At 47.0% G+C, this 13,779-nt stretch overlaps 1 protein-coding gene across 1 annotated transcript in view; it reads left to right on the top strand.

Annotated features, from left to right (window-relative positions):
- Window positions 1–12,755: 12,755 nt before the first annotated feature.
- Window positions 12,756–13,779, top strand: part of LOC125956046 (fat-like cadherin-related tumor suppressor homolog) — a 200,146-nt gene continuing 199,122 nt past the window's right edge. Inside the window, 1 exon segment of the mRNA XM_049687524.1 lies at window positions 12,756–12,926. The gene's annotated coding sequence lies outside the window, so the exon portion shown is untranslated.

The following is a 13,779-nucleotide window of genomic DNA, read 5'->3' as shown; positions in this document are numbered from 1 at the left end:
GGCAATGGTTTTTCATAACCGACAGCTAACCCGTGCTGTTGAAAAGGGCACCGGTAAAGGTGTGGAGTTGGCTTTAAATTGGCTCCTTAAGAAGTGGAGGAGCTAAAACAACTTTTTGCATTTAAAGATCCTTGACGGAACAGATGCTTAGACTGAAGTGCGAAGTGAGATGCAAGTCTTTATAAATATTCAATCGATCAAAATGCTTTCGTTCGTGCAAACAATGAAGCCCTTGTTTGTGTTACTCGAGGATTTTCAATCACTTCTAAATAATATTTCCGGTATTCATTCACAATTGAACAATAATTACTTATTACAAGCGACTGGAGACATTTGCTGCTTCTGGTGATAGCTGCTACGATCTGACGAAAAACTTTACTGTATTTTCAACAAGCCCTGAAGGAATTTGATAATATTTGGTTGTAATTTGAGGATGCAAAGTTAAAAACAAACAGTCAGGGCGCCAAATATCTCTTTTGTAAGGCCAGCATTGGCTAGTTGCCTTTGCAAAGATAGATGTATTGAAATTGTTCGTCAAATCTGATCCCAATATTGTCAGATCAGATCATGATCAGTCATGATAGCAACCTTGTGCTTGTACTGCGCTCCCCTGCTTTTGAAATAAACAGCACGAAACTCATAAATAAAATGCATCGAAATAAAAACGGGTTAAGCGACAAAATTTTAATAGCCCACCTTTTGCCAAAACAAAGTATCCCATTTCCTGCTGATCTTAACTTGAAACAATCTCACCACTGATAACCTATCACGTGTTGATCGCTACCCCTAGATACACTGTTTGATAGCTTTCCATTCACTCCCATCGCACCTTTCAACTTTCTTACCGCGGATCCCTGCACCGGGCCCCGGGGCCTCTCATTTACGCGCGATGAATTCTATCAAACTGGACCATCGTCACCACAACACCCAGCGGGCGGCGGTTATACAAAAGAGATCAGTTACCGGGTCCACCGGCTCCGAATACAACGACCCCGTGCTACCGGGGTCAAGCTATGCTGCCTGAAAAGCCCCTCGAAGGTCCCCGGTAAGATTAATGGCCGTATAGGAGAGTGGCCACCGGGCACGGGCGGTGGCCATTTGCATAGCATAATAGCGGCAGGCTGATTCGCTACACCCGATAAGCGGCCTTGTAGTCATTATAAGTTGGCTCCTCCTCAACCGGCAAGAGAACTCCTCGACTTGGCACCAGCGTCATTACTGGAGGCTTCTACTCCAATGCAAAAGCTTTCCTTGCGGCGTCCGGCATTTTTTTCTTTGTGTCTTTTGGGATTTATAAACTGTAGTTTCTTGGTGGGTTTATAAACTGTTTAATGTTGCATTTCCTATCGAGCAGCACGGTGTGCTCGTGTGCTGCATACTCAAACAGATTTTGCTGCTTCTCCTTTTTGATCATCGTTACCCAAATTGAAGGACATTGAAGGCCTTTGTCATAAGTAACCATCATCCTGACAGCAGCAGCAGCAGCAACAGTAACAGTAGTTGTGTGATACACATCCGCTCGCTTCCTTCTCCTTATGCGTAATGATAGTGATTGCTTCATATACCGGATATATGGATACAAAACACAACAACCGCCCCGAGACGCACACGTGTACCCCATTTTGAGGTTATGGAAATGGGACCTGACGACGACGACGTCTCTCTGCTCTGCTCTGCTCTGCTCCAGCAGCACGCAATCGTTTGTTGTGACAACGGAAGGATGAAGGAAACAATCTCTATGACACGACCACGACGACGACGACGACGGCCCAAAAAAGACTGCTGCTGCTGATGACTTTGCAGCAGAAACGGCAACCGGTCCGGGTCGCCGTTAACCATCGGTTTGGCTTTCGCCCAAGGTGATTGTTATCTTTCACCTTTCGCCCCCGCCGCCGCTGCCGGTTTGGGGCCCGGAAGATCCTGTCGTTCTTCTTCTTCGACTTTTGAGGCCATTCAAGACCTCGCCACAGAAAAAGGGAAAGCAGCAAAAATGGGAACGCCTTCCGTGAAAGAGAGCCGCCGGATGGTTGAATAGAAAGTCTGTTTTGAAGGAAACATTTTGGAAGAAGAAGAGCTGTTGGTTTTCGTTGGGGTTGGGAGAGTGTTGGAAATAAACCCCTTTTGGGAAGATGAAAAGAATTGCGCGTTTGACATTGGATGGCGGTTCGCTCGCTGGTTGCTATTGGCAGCCGAAGGATTGTTTTTTTTTTTTTTTGGTTGCTGTCCGGACCAGGACCAAAGGGCACGCTCCTAGTAGGCCAGTTTGAGGATCTGAACCTATTCATAACCACACAGTGCAGAAAAGCCACCGTGGTTATCAAGTGGCCGCCTCGATGGATTTCGATGAAGTTCAGGACATTCGAGTACGGGATATATTTTTTGCCACCGACAACGAAAGACAGTTCATAAATGGATCATCCGGGGAGATGGTTTTTGATCGCCTTCCCCTCCGCTTCCAATAACCACGAACGGAAGTGAATCTATTTTTGAACCCCGGACATAGCCACACTCTTCGGAAATCAAAATGGCAAACGGTTACAGTGGTTGACGGGTTGCGTCTTCCTAACTACTGTACAAACCACAAACACAAGGCGACCACACAAAAAAAAGGGGTGAAGACGAGACCGGGGGACGTACAAATTGGAAACTTTGCTGACGAAACAAATACGAAACAAACGACGTAGTGCAAGTGTGCCTTTGCAAGAGTGCCGGAGCACCAGAAGCAGCAGTTACAAGAAGGTAATTGAATGAAAGTTAACTATTAGTTGCCCGGGCTGGAGGGGCTGCGCTGCTAGTAATTTGTATCATTCCGTCCAATTGTCTGCTGTGGCTGATGTCTGCCGGGGACCGGGCAGCCCTGGAGTCGACATTCGCCTTACAATCGTGGTCCAGCTGTCCGAAGAGATGACACTCCCCGGGAGGACTGCCCTCCGGTTTTCTGCCCGTGGCGCTAGTTGGTAAATGAATAATTCATACTCCAGCATCACCAACCCAAAAGTCCAAATAGCAGGTTGCAGCAGCACGGTGTCCGGACCCAGTTGGACCATCGGCGTCCGAACACTCGGCGTCCGAGGGAGAGCCACACAATGGCAAGCAATGAGTTTCCAACAATTCCAATCAACTTTCGACTTCTGCCACTTCTTCTGTTTTTTTCGTCCTTAAGTGTCGTCCTCGCAGTGAAAGGGAAGCGGATAATAAATAATTTGACGCAATTGCGCCACGCGACCACCACCACCACCACCAATGTCAATACGCGGGGAGTGAAGTTTTTGTGAATTGAAAACCGTCCGTCCGTCTGTTCGAAGTGCAGCATATTGTGATTTTGGGGTTTATTCGGAACCGAAACGAGCTAACGGGAGCAAACTGAAGGAATTGCAATTCAATCTTCTCTGAGTCTTATCAAATCCCTTCGAGTTGACATTCGATATTACCATAAAAGAGAGAGAAAGAGAGAGCTTTCGTGTCATCGAAAATCGTAAAGACAGTGGAGCTGCAGGACGCAGGAGTGGACTGACGATCCACTGGACCGAACGAACGGTAGTGCATTCCGTTCGGTGGTCTAAACCCTCGGCAATCCTCGCGAATCCTTTACCGGGAAAGTGGCCGAAAATATGCTAATACAGAATGCAACGTTGCGATACCCTGGCCTCGGGTCGGTTTGCGGCTTGGCCTCGAGTCACAGGCCCGCTAGCCCGAGCGAGAGAGAGATAGAAAGGAAGCGAGAGTTATGCACAACATCACCACCAGCCCAACGAACGAACCACCGTCGTGGCTGAATGTATAATTGTGCGATAAAATTATGTGTTCGGCGTTGGTGTGGCTTCGTGTACAGGGGAGAGGAGTGGGGGAACCGGGAACCCTGGAACCCGTTAATGCTCCATAAGGCTTCGCTAATGCGCCAAACCTTCACAATGAGAGCGAGAGAGAGAGAGACGCTTAGTACAAGAGACCTGAGATCTGCATCCTGGACCAACCTCACTAGCAGCAGCAACAGCGGCACGATACCGGTTAAAAGCCACCGGCACGTCCTTCGCTGTCGCTGTGAAGGCTTTACCATCGGGGCACAACCACCACCAGCTTGGTATGCACCGGGGAGTGCGGCAGGTTGCTGGCCGCGCGCCTCGCTCCTCGCGAGGCGTTTCGTTCGTGCATTGCGTTAACTTATGCACGGCACGATTCATGGTGACGATACCGAAGCGCCTTGGATGCTGGCCGCTCCGTCGGTCGTAGGGTTTGGAGAGAGAGAGAGCAGAAAGGAATGGTGAAGGAGAAGCACGAGGTTGGACAAATAAATCATACAAGATTTTCGCTTGTTACGCTAGTTTTGCACTGACCGCAGAGAAGCACCACCGACCGAGAACCAACCAAGCAGGCAGAGGATGGCCCCCGGGACTTGGGCATTGGGCTTAAAAACGCCATCCCGGTCTTCGAAACTGAGCGCCAGAGAGAGAGAGAGAGAGAGAGGTAGCCGGGGCGCAGGTAGTGGTGACCAAGCGTGTAGCCTCGGAAATTCATTTCCTGCTCTAAGCTGCTCCGGCGACTCAGGAACATCGAACATGGCGCCTACGAGGCCTACTATGACTACTAGGATTTTGAGGTTAGGGGACAAGCCATGAATGAAGTAGCAACTTTAAAGCCACACACACACACACACACGCATAGACCACTGGCGGAACAAGGTTTAGAATTTAGAGCTCCAGGTTCGGTCGGTCAGGTACGACCACAAACCGGTGGATGTTCCCTGGTGGAAAGTGGAGCCAATATTCAAAACCTCCAGCCGGTCGGCCCGGTGACCAAAAAAACACGGTCGACATCGACTGAGTAGGTTAAGGGATCGGTACCCATCGACCGCATCACGTACCACTCATTTCCGGTGAAGTTCGATCGACTTTTAAGGCGCCGGGGGGAAGTAGACAGGTAAATGAAAGTGTCCTTCTAGCAAAGATACACCAGCGAACAATACTTGCCGGGAGTGTGCTGTAGAAAGAATTGAAATGAATTTTAAAGATGACAGTACAGGATTGTATCCTTCATTTGCTGTAAACTGTCATCGGCTTAGCGTAAACTGCCACTTTACACCGTGCAATAAGTCATCTGAAAGATCAAGTTTCAAGTAAATTTTAAGCATCGAGGGAAAAAAACAGATGATATCTTATTTTTTCTTAGAAGGTTTTCTTCGAAGTCATGCTAATGGCGAATTCGAACGAACACAAAGAAATAGTGTGGTCGTATTGAGGCCTCTCGATTCACCTACCGACCACGTGTATTCCGGCGAACGAAGGGGAACGTGTTATGAAAATTGAATTCTAATACCTACCAAATGATATTAGTTTAATTAACCTGTCCGGCGACCCTGCCAGGAATTATGAAACAGGCAGCGAGCGCTCCACGTGCTCCATGGAGGGTATCACTCCCCCTAACTCACCTTAAAGACCCCGGTTCCCATACCTAGCTACCACTGGCCGCCTTTATGACCGTATGAGTTACATTGCTTCCTTTTGCCGACAATCTTGCGGAGCATATTCTCCGACCTCAAACTAGGACGCCCATTCAGACGCTAATTTCCTTTCGAATTGCGCCACCCCAAAAAGGAAAGGAATGTTACTGCCTCCTCCCAAAAATAGAACAAAAACCCGAATGCTGCCGCCGAATGTACCTTCCGGGCGCGAAGGCACCTTGAGCGATGCACCGTACCCTGCAGGACGCGCACTAGTAAGCGTTTAAGCCAAACAAATTTATGGTATTTTCCCCGTGGCCCTGGTGCACGCCCACCAGGAAGCAAAGTTTGCATTTCCCGTGGTTTTAGCTGCCTTAAACACATTCCCTTACACCGTTTGTTCCGGACGGAGCCCCGTATTCTTCTTCTTCTTCTTCTTCGTTCTTCGTCTGAGAAAACGAAGACTGGTTTCTGGCCAAGACCAGGTTGGCAAAGTTTGCCGCACGTCAGCCAGCTAGCCAGCCAGCTTACATATCAGCGAGTCAGCAAAAGGGGCTGGGGCACAACCAACTATCAAAGTTCCACCAGAGCACGCACGAACGGTTGGTTAAAAGTCGAATATCTTGGAAGTTTCACTCCGGGGAACTCACGCCCACCAGGAAAACCGGGATGGCAGAACCATTTCCTGCTGCTGTGCAATGTGTGCTACAATTCCCGGGAAATTCGCTGCTTCGGAGCCCGCCAAAAATGGAGGCGCTCTCTAGGCCGCGTACTGGCTTTAATAGTGCGTTCAATTATCATAATTATACTGGAGAATTTTTTCATTCCCCCCCCCCCCCCCCCCACCAAGGTATAAGAATACAGAGCAATGGTTTGGTAAATGTGGTCTTTGATTGGCAATAAATCAAATCGATTCCAATTCACCATTTTGTATTCGTACTTCGTGTGGGTGTCAGCAGTAATTACATCGTTAATTGCTGCGAGGCCAACCGAATAGGTGAGCTTAAACTGCTGGTCATGAGAACCCACAACGATAACGCTTTCGTAGTTATTATGTTTCTCGCTTAATCGAGAATACTGTTAACTGCAGATCGTATTACCGCCAGCAAATGGACTCCGTCCGGCAATTACGTTGAGATGCGTTGCATTGCACCACCGAGAACACCTCGCGAAGGCGTTCTTCCCAGAAACTCCACTACTTGTTTTCATTTTTAATCGATTGAACAATACTCGATTGGCTTCCTGGTCGTAGTTACGGTTTCTGTTCCGGCGATTGGATTGGGTTTAATTAAAACCAGTACAAACAATCGCTTGTCAATCAGCATCCTGGCAATATATACTGAGCACCATGGGTCGGAAGATGGCGCCACAGTGCCAGTAATTAACAGATCCTGGCAGAAGAATTCGGCTTTTGTGTTGGGCAGACCAAATCAAACCGCAGCCACGGCCACGGTCACGGTTGTTTGTGCCAAAGTTTGCGTCACTTTTGATTAGCGGTCCCGCCCTCCCCCATCTCCATTGTCCGGCTCTGGGGATTTAGCTTTCCATTCTTCACCAACTTGCTCGACCGGCCATTACTTTGGTTTTTCGGAAATTTAATTAATTGATGAGTTGAAGCAGCAGCAGCAGCAGCGGGAGCGCATAATTGTTTGAAAGTTTACTCAAGTTCGTAACTTGAGCCTGCCTGAAGCCAAAACGCCACTGCAGCCGTCCGCCGCGGAGAGGCGAAACAAAGATTAGCGTTGGACGAAAAATGGTGGCCGAATGGTGGAGTTCTGCTGGGATATTTGGATTTGTGAATCAATGATGAATCAAAATCATTTCAAGGGACCCAGCCAGATTGTTGAAGGGCTCGTTAGTGGTCCATTGTATTTTTATTTCTGGGGATTAGAATCAGTTGAAGAAAGGCCATAAACGAAGCTCTAGCTTATCAAGATTTTCAGAAGCTGACGTTCGAAATACTAATCCGATTACGTCATAGCAACATGCATTTAAACGGTGATTTCATTTCAGCCGGGATATTTTAACTGCCAGAGTTCGATGACTGGAGCAGTTAAGTCTGATGTCATACTTGCTGAAAAATGCATTCTTTTTTTGTGAAGAATCATTATTTGATGCCATTTCACATTGAACAAGTAAAGAAATTAAGGAAAAGCTGTTTATCGAAAGTTTAAAGATTATAATAGATTATCTAATCGCTGCTGTCCCTGGAGGAAGAGAAAGGCAACTAGTGAAGTGAGTTTCTACGTTTTGCACAGCAAAATATTGAGAAGAAAAGTATCGTCTCGAAATAGTCGAGTATATGCTTGAAGCGCCGAAAAAAATCATGAAAATGGTTAAGCTAGTAGCGGCACAAATAGTGAGAAATGTTCTAATTAGAAGGACATTCTCTCCAGCGAGCTGCAATCGTCTACATAATATATTATCGGAAGCTCTACTGCAAAGAGTAAAAGAAGAGCAAAGAGCCGATAAGTAATAAAAAAAACTCTCAAATACGAGCCCAAAAAATAGAAAATATCTTTAAAATGACCTAAGTAAAACAACAAGATCCTAAGATAAGGTTCTCATTGGGTTACTATCCAGCTGCAGCGGAAATTGAAATCAAATGCCTGAACGCTGTTTATTATCGCGAAGTTACGATCGAAACGAAACCCTGTCAGTTTACGATTTGAGTTGCTAGTTTATAAATAACGAAAAAACAATTACAATTCCGAGTAGAAAACGGGAAAATAGCATAAATCGGTTGCTGGAAAGTGCTCGTCCCTTCATGCCCCACCAGAATCGATGCCGGTAAATTAACACAAACCAATCGGATCGGACCTCACGGCCACCTTCAGGCACTGGCGCGAACGGAACGGAAATCAAATCGTACAGCACAGAGGCCGTTGGATAAAGATTTCCATCCGACTATCTAGCGACCGAGCTGGAGCAATTCATTCACTACCCATCCACATGCCTGCCCTTAGCCACCATTTTGCAGCACTGATTTATCTTCTCGCTATCAGGCCATGGGGGGTATGCGGAAGTCATAAAACCTACCTAGCAGCCCTACCACGAGCCACCAAAGGGCGCCGTGGGCTGGTTGCGAGCGCGTGTTGAAGAGTAATTTAATTTAAAATATTGTTGCGGTTTTCTTTTTATGTATTCCTCAGTCCTTCCAGGTTTTTAGCCACATTTTTCCCGCGAAGAAACCACAGCCACGCCAGTAATCACGGTTGCTGCAGTCCCCAGTGCTCGGGACCTCGGGACCGGCACCGGTTTAGAGGGAGTGAATGCTAGACTCGCGCGAGAAGCTTTAAAATAGATTGTTTTACTTTCATCGTATTTGTTGAAGTGGGCAGCCCTACCCTACACCTACACCGACACCGGGCAGGTTTGGTGGAGAGAAAAGAAATTAACATTCATTACCCGTTGGCGTGTTAATGAGTTTCGTTTGTTTTTGTGCTAACCCCAGGAGCAAGCCCCCGAGCAGGAAATTGTCATTCCGCTGCTGTTGACCACAAAATTGGGTGCCGAAAGCCGGCTGAGCCATGAGCCGCAAAAGAGAGAGAGAGAGTGAAACAAATAGAGGAAGAGATAGAGAGAGAGACAGACCGGTGGTGCGTTTGGTGCCGTCGTGCCACGAATGGACAATTTGTAGCGAATTTTCGCAAATTAAATTGTCAATCGAATCGATCGAGTGCACTCGAGTGTGGCGCAACAGCCCGTACCCTAGGCCAGGCGTGCAACGTGACAATGATGCGGTGCCACGGGATGCAAAACCGCGTATCGGCCCCCACTTTGCTCCGCATCCAAATCGTGATTATGCTGGGCTACATATCGGTGCCGCGCTGCCATCGGGTTCCGAGTTCGAATTATTTGTGAATTCGATTCGATCGCCGGCGCTCCAGCTACTAATTATCACTCGTCTAACGAGGTGAAACGGCGAATCGAATGCAGCAGCAGCAGCAGCCTCTTCTGCCAATTATTATAATTGGTAAAATCTTCACCAAAAAACCTGAGAGGACCTGAGGTTTCTGTGAGTGGGATGCTCATTTTGACGCTCGCAGATGTACTGGCAAGCGCTTTACGATGTTCTGATTCCGATGTTCAACAGGCAATGTGCCGGGCATTTAGCTTAATATTAAATACCTTCAAGCATATTTAAATTCTAACTTCTAGCCGTAGCCTCTTATTTAGACTAATGAATCCGATACGTTAAGTAACAGATCTTGTCTCTTAAGCTGTCAGTACGAGCTGACAGCTTTCATTTGCTGGAAAATGTCGATAGTTTGCTGGAAACTTTTAATTAAGCGCTTAATATTTACGCAATTCATAAATAAAAGAAACGACTAGTTCATAAATAAAAGAAATAAGAAGATTACTTTTTTTTTTGCAAATCAATTTGAATCGATTAATATTGTTCCCCACAATTTTCAAGCGTAAAATGTTTGGTTATACAACAGTCGTATAGTAGACTCATAATGTGCCTTGCCGGGAGCTGCTAAAACAAATGTCAAAAAGGATTACTGCGAGTTAATAAAGTTTAAAATTGATGTGAAATAAATGTCTTCCATCTTAACTATGCTCATACACGATAACAACTTCAATTAAATCTCATTTTGACAGTTTGACTTAGCGATAATGTTACTATCATTTACTTGCAGCTCAAAATGATTTGCTCCTCACTCCATTATCGTAAAGCAACAGGAACAATTCTTAATTAATCTTTGTAATCATTTCCATTTTGGCTAAACATGACACCATCCGCCCCGCTTCGGAGGTGTCCACATTGGACTGGAAGTTTTACCGGACGAGCGCTACCGGATGCAGTAACAGACGTTACCGTCCCACAGGTGCGTCTGCTCGGTGTGCAACACCGCTATGCGTTCGGGAAATTGAGAAAATTTGAAATTTGTTCACATTCATTAAATTGCTCGTTGGCAAAAGTTTTTTGCCTAACCCCCAGCTCCGGACAGGCACCACGTTTCATGCTGCAACCCTGGGAACATGGAAAACCTGTTGCATAATGGCTGTTGTTGAGTGGAGATTAGGTTTTTCTTGTATTTAACTTTCCATTACAGTTGTAATCAGGGAAGGGGAATGAAAAAGCTTTTGCCACGTCACTTAGCGAAGGTGTTGATAAGCTTCACAAATACTTTGTCGAAATTAATTAAAATTGTAGAAAGTAATAGGAAGTTATTTTAAATTCTATTCAATCGAAATTTTGCTTTCGGAAAATGGAAACGACGCAAAATCTTGATCTACTTCGAGGCTTTAAAGCACATCCCAAGTGATTGAATAAAGGGTTTGTTTCCTAACTGCAGTACCATCATCATCATCATCATCATGGAGATGATGGAGAATATCTTGGGAAATTAATTCCCAGCAGATTGCGTGGCCCAGTTGGCCGTTACGAGATAACGAGGCCCCGGGTGTGTGGCCGTTCACTCTGCCTCTCTCTCTTCTGGCATTCCATCGATTCCGTAATCCCCGTAGACATCATATCCAAGCCCGAGCCGAGACCCATTGACACACATTTAGTGTCCTGAATACGATCGCTACTCTCCCCAGCACTCACACACACACACACACACACATACATACGGAATATTCCAATAACTATTCATATTCAACTCCTCCATCCCATTGGAGGGCTGGTTCGCACACGATTGCCGCTTATCTCTCGCAAACCATCGCGCTCAACTGACTGACGGTGCATGGAGGTACCCAGCAGCAGTATCACGCAGCACAACAGCGGGGTTAAAGGGCCCAAGGCCGCCCAAGGAAACTCATCCTGTAGGTTTTTTGCCGTTTGGAACGAGAAGGGGCCTATAATGGACTCGATTACATCGATGGTTGACCATTACAGGGGTTGGCGACTGGCCTGGCCAGGGGGGCCAGGGATTCCATTGCGAAAACCCTTTTCCCTGGACCCAACACTAACGTGCGTAACGGTGTTTTATGTGCGATACTCTTCCGGTCTTCTAGGCCGAAAGGCCTAGCTGGCCACTGGAGCCGGTTCGGTTTGATCACGTTCGTAATTTTACAGAGTCTGATTACGTGACTTTCGCATCTTAATGCGATGATAACGAAACGTTCCCTTGGTGCTCCTCCACCCGCAAAAGGATGCATTGTCTCTGTGTTATTGATTGTGCAAAGTGTGCGGCTAGCGTTCAATCCGACGAGCTAGGACCAGACCTTTACTGAGATGGTGTTCCGAGACGTTAAGATGATTAAACTGTTGAAAAGGACGGCCTGGAACCATCTGTTGGATATCAATCACCTCGAAACGCATCAACAGGAACCATTCTAAGCTCTGGTATGAAGGATGAGATGAGCTAACCGGCGTTAAAATATTAAAAATCTAACATTCCAGCTTGACCAATAATTTAATTAAAAAAAACCGTTTCTCTACAGCATCAAAACACCGTCCCTTGCATCGACTAACACCACGGAAGAGGTAAAGAAATCATCATTTGAATCGAATATTTCATATTCTGTTCTGTAATTAACTTTTAATTGCTATCGAACAACGCTACTCATAAAACTATCAACATGCTCACTATGCCGTGCTCCCGGTTCCGACCGACCAGCACCACAGGCACAGCATTCTAATTGGTTCCCACTCGGTACGGATACGTTCATTAGTTGCATTCGATTCCAGGAAACATCAAACGGAAAACTCGGCGGTTCTTCAAAGGACGATCGATTGATGATCGGCATCGGAATCATGAAGCGAGAAGCAAAGAGCACCAAGGGCATCGGTCAATCGATTTCTCGCTAGTTCAGTTCCCACGCTTTTAAAGTGGTCAAAATCATCAGCGTTCTCAAAATTTTCCTACTCATCAAAGCAAGCCAATGAAATGGAGGCGCCCGAACGCGAGGATGCGAACTGTCAAAATGAGTTTTGCCGCCCGGAGTTAATGATTCCACATGCGATGATGTTGTGCCTGTGATGCGACGAACCATTCCACATTTGCCCCCGAAGAATGGAGCCGCCGTCAACAACGATGCACACTGTCTCCGTGTTGCTCGCAAAAACATGAAACATGGAGACGCCACATAAACAAACCACGATGCTCTCGCTTTCCATCTCTCTCCGGCTGGACGATTCAATCAAAGAGAGATAGTTCTCAGAAACAGAGAGACTACCAACAGAGAGAGACCGAGACCGAGAGCGAGAGCGCACGCGAGAGTATTTGTGGTGAAACGTTCGTGGAAACTGGAACAGGGTTTGTTGGTGCGTCTGTGTGCGTCGACGACGACGGAGTGGCTTAAACCGTCCCCCCTGTTTTAGTTCGCCGCGTGCTTTCAGAACGGTCGGTACCGGAACCGGAGGCTACGTCGCGTCGGTGTCGTATCCGTGGCGTATCCGTTGCAAAACCCACGGCAGTAATCGAACAATCGAACGTCAAGCTCGCGCGCGTGTCGCTCGTGTGTGTGTGTTTGTTTTATTTTGGGGTGTCCCCATCATTCGCTATCAAGCGAAAAGCGCTGCAAGCTAAAGGTCAGTTCGGCGGTTCTTCTGTGCAGCAACCACAACCGGTACAACCGGCACCAGCAACACCAGCCACAGCATCGGGGTGTGTTCGCGTTCTTCACTTTTCACTGTTGTCTTCTTGCGTGCGTTATCTCTCTTGTTCGCATTGGTGATGTGCGATACCGGGCGCAAACGACGACGAATCGAAGGTAGTGGTAGTGCTGTGAAAGGCAACCGTACGATCGATCAATGATGATGATGATGGAGTTCGATCAATGATGATGATGATGATGGCAGACAGCGCACTAGCGCCAGTGCGTGCCCACACTCGAACGTGTGCGAGAGCCCCCAGCCCGTGCCTCTGTGTGTGTGTGTACGTTGCTGTGGGTCATTGAGCCTATACGCAATGTGGTGTACGGATGCGTCATCCAAGTCAAGCTGAAAGTGGGCTCCAACTGGTTGTGTTTGCCCCTCTGGCTTGCTTCGTCGTACATGCGCGCGTGTTTGTATGTCTGCGTGTGTGTATCTGAGTGTGCATTGGAGCCGGCGTTTGGAGCTAGCCTACTACTATGTCAGCCTCATCGCACGGGTGCTTGTTTTGCTCAACTCTATGACATCCGTTGGCAGGCACACCATTATTCGTGAAGGGAGCTAAAAATATGCTCCCTTTCTGAATGCTAAAGTGAAGTTATGCTACCCGGTGTGTTGTGTGTTGGCATTTTTATTTGGTCTACGATAAACTGCAAATGACCTGCAAAGGATACAAGATTCGGATAAGAAAATGGAGAAAATTGAACGCAAATTAACAAAACAAACAGCAACGAAAGGTTAATGTGCCATTGTTGACCTGTACCCTGCCCGGGGGGACCCGGGATTAGAT

The sequence above is a fragment of the Anopheles darlingi genome, chromosome 3, assembly GCF_943734745.1.
Source record: "Anopheles darlingi chromosome 3, idAnoDarlMG_H_01, whole genome shotgun sequence".
In the NCBI taxonomy this organism is placed as follows: Eukaryota; Metazoa; Arthropoda; class Insecta; order Diptera; family Culicidae; genus Anopheles; species Anopheles darlingi.
This window is presented reverse-complemented; position numbering and strand designations above follow the sequence as displayed.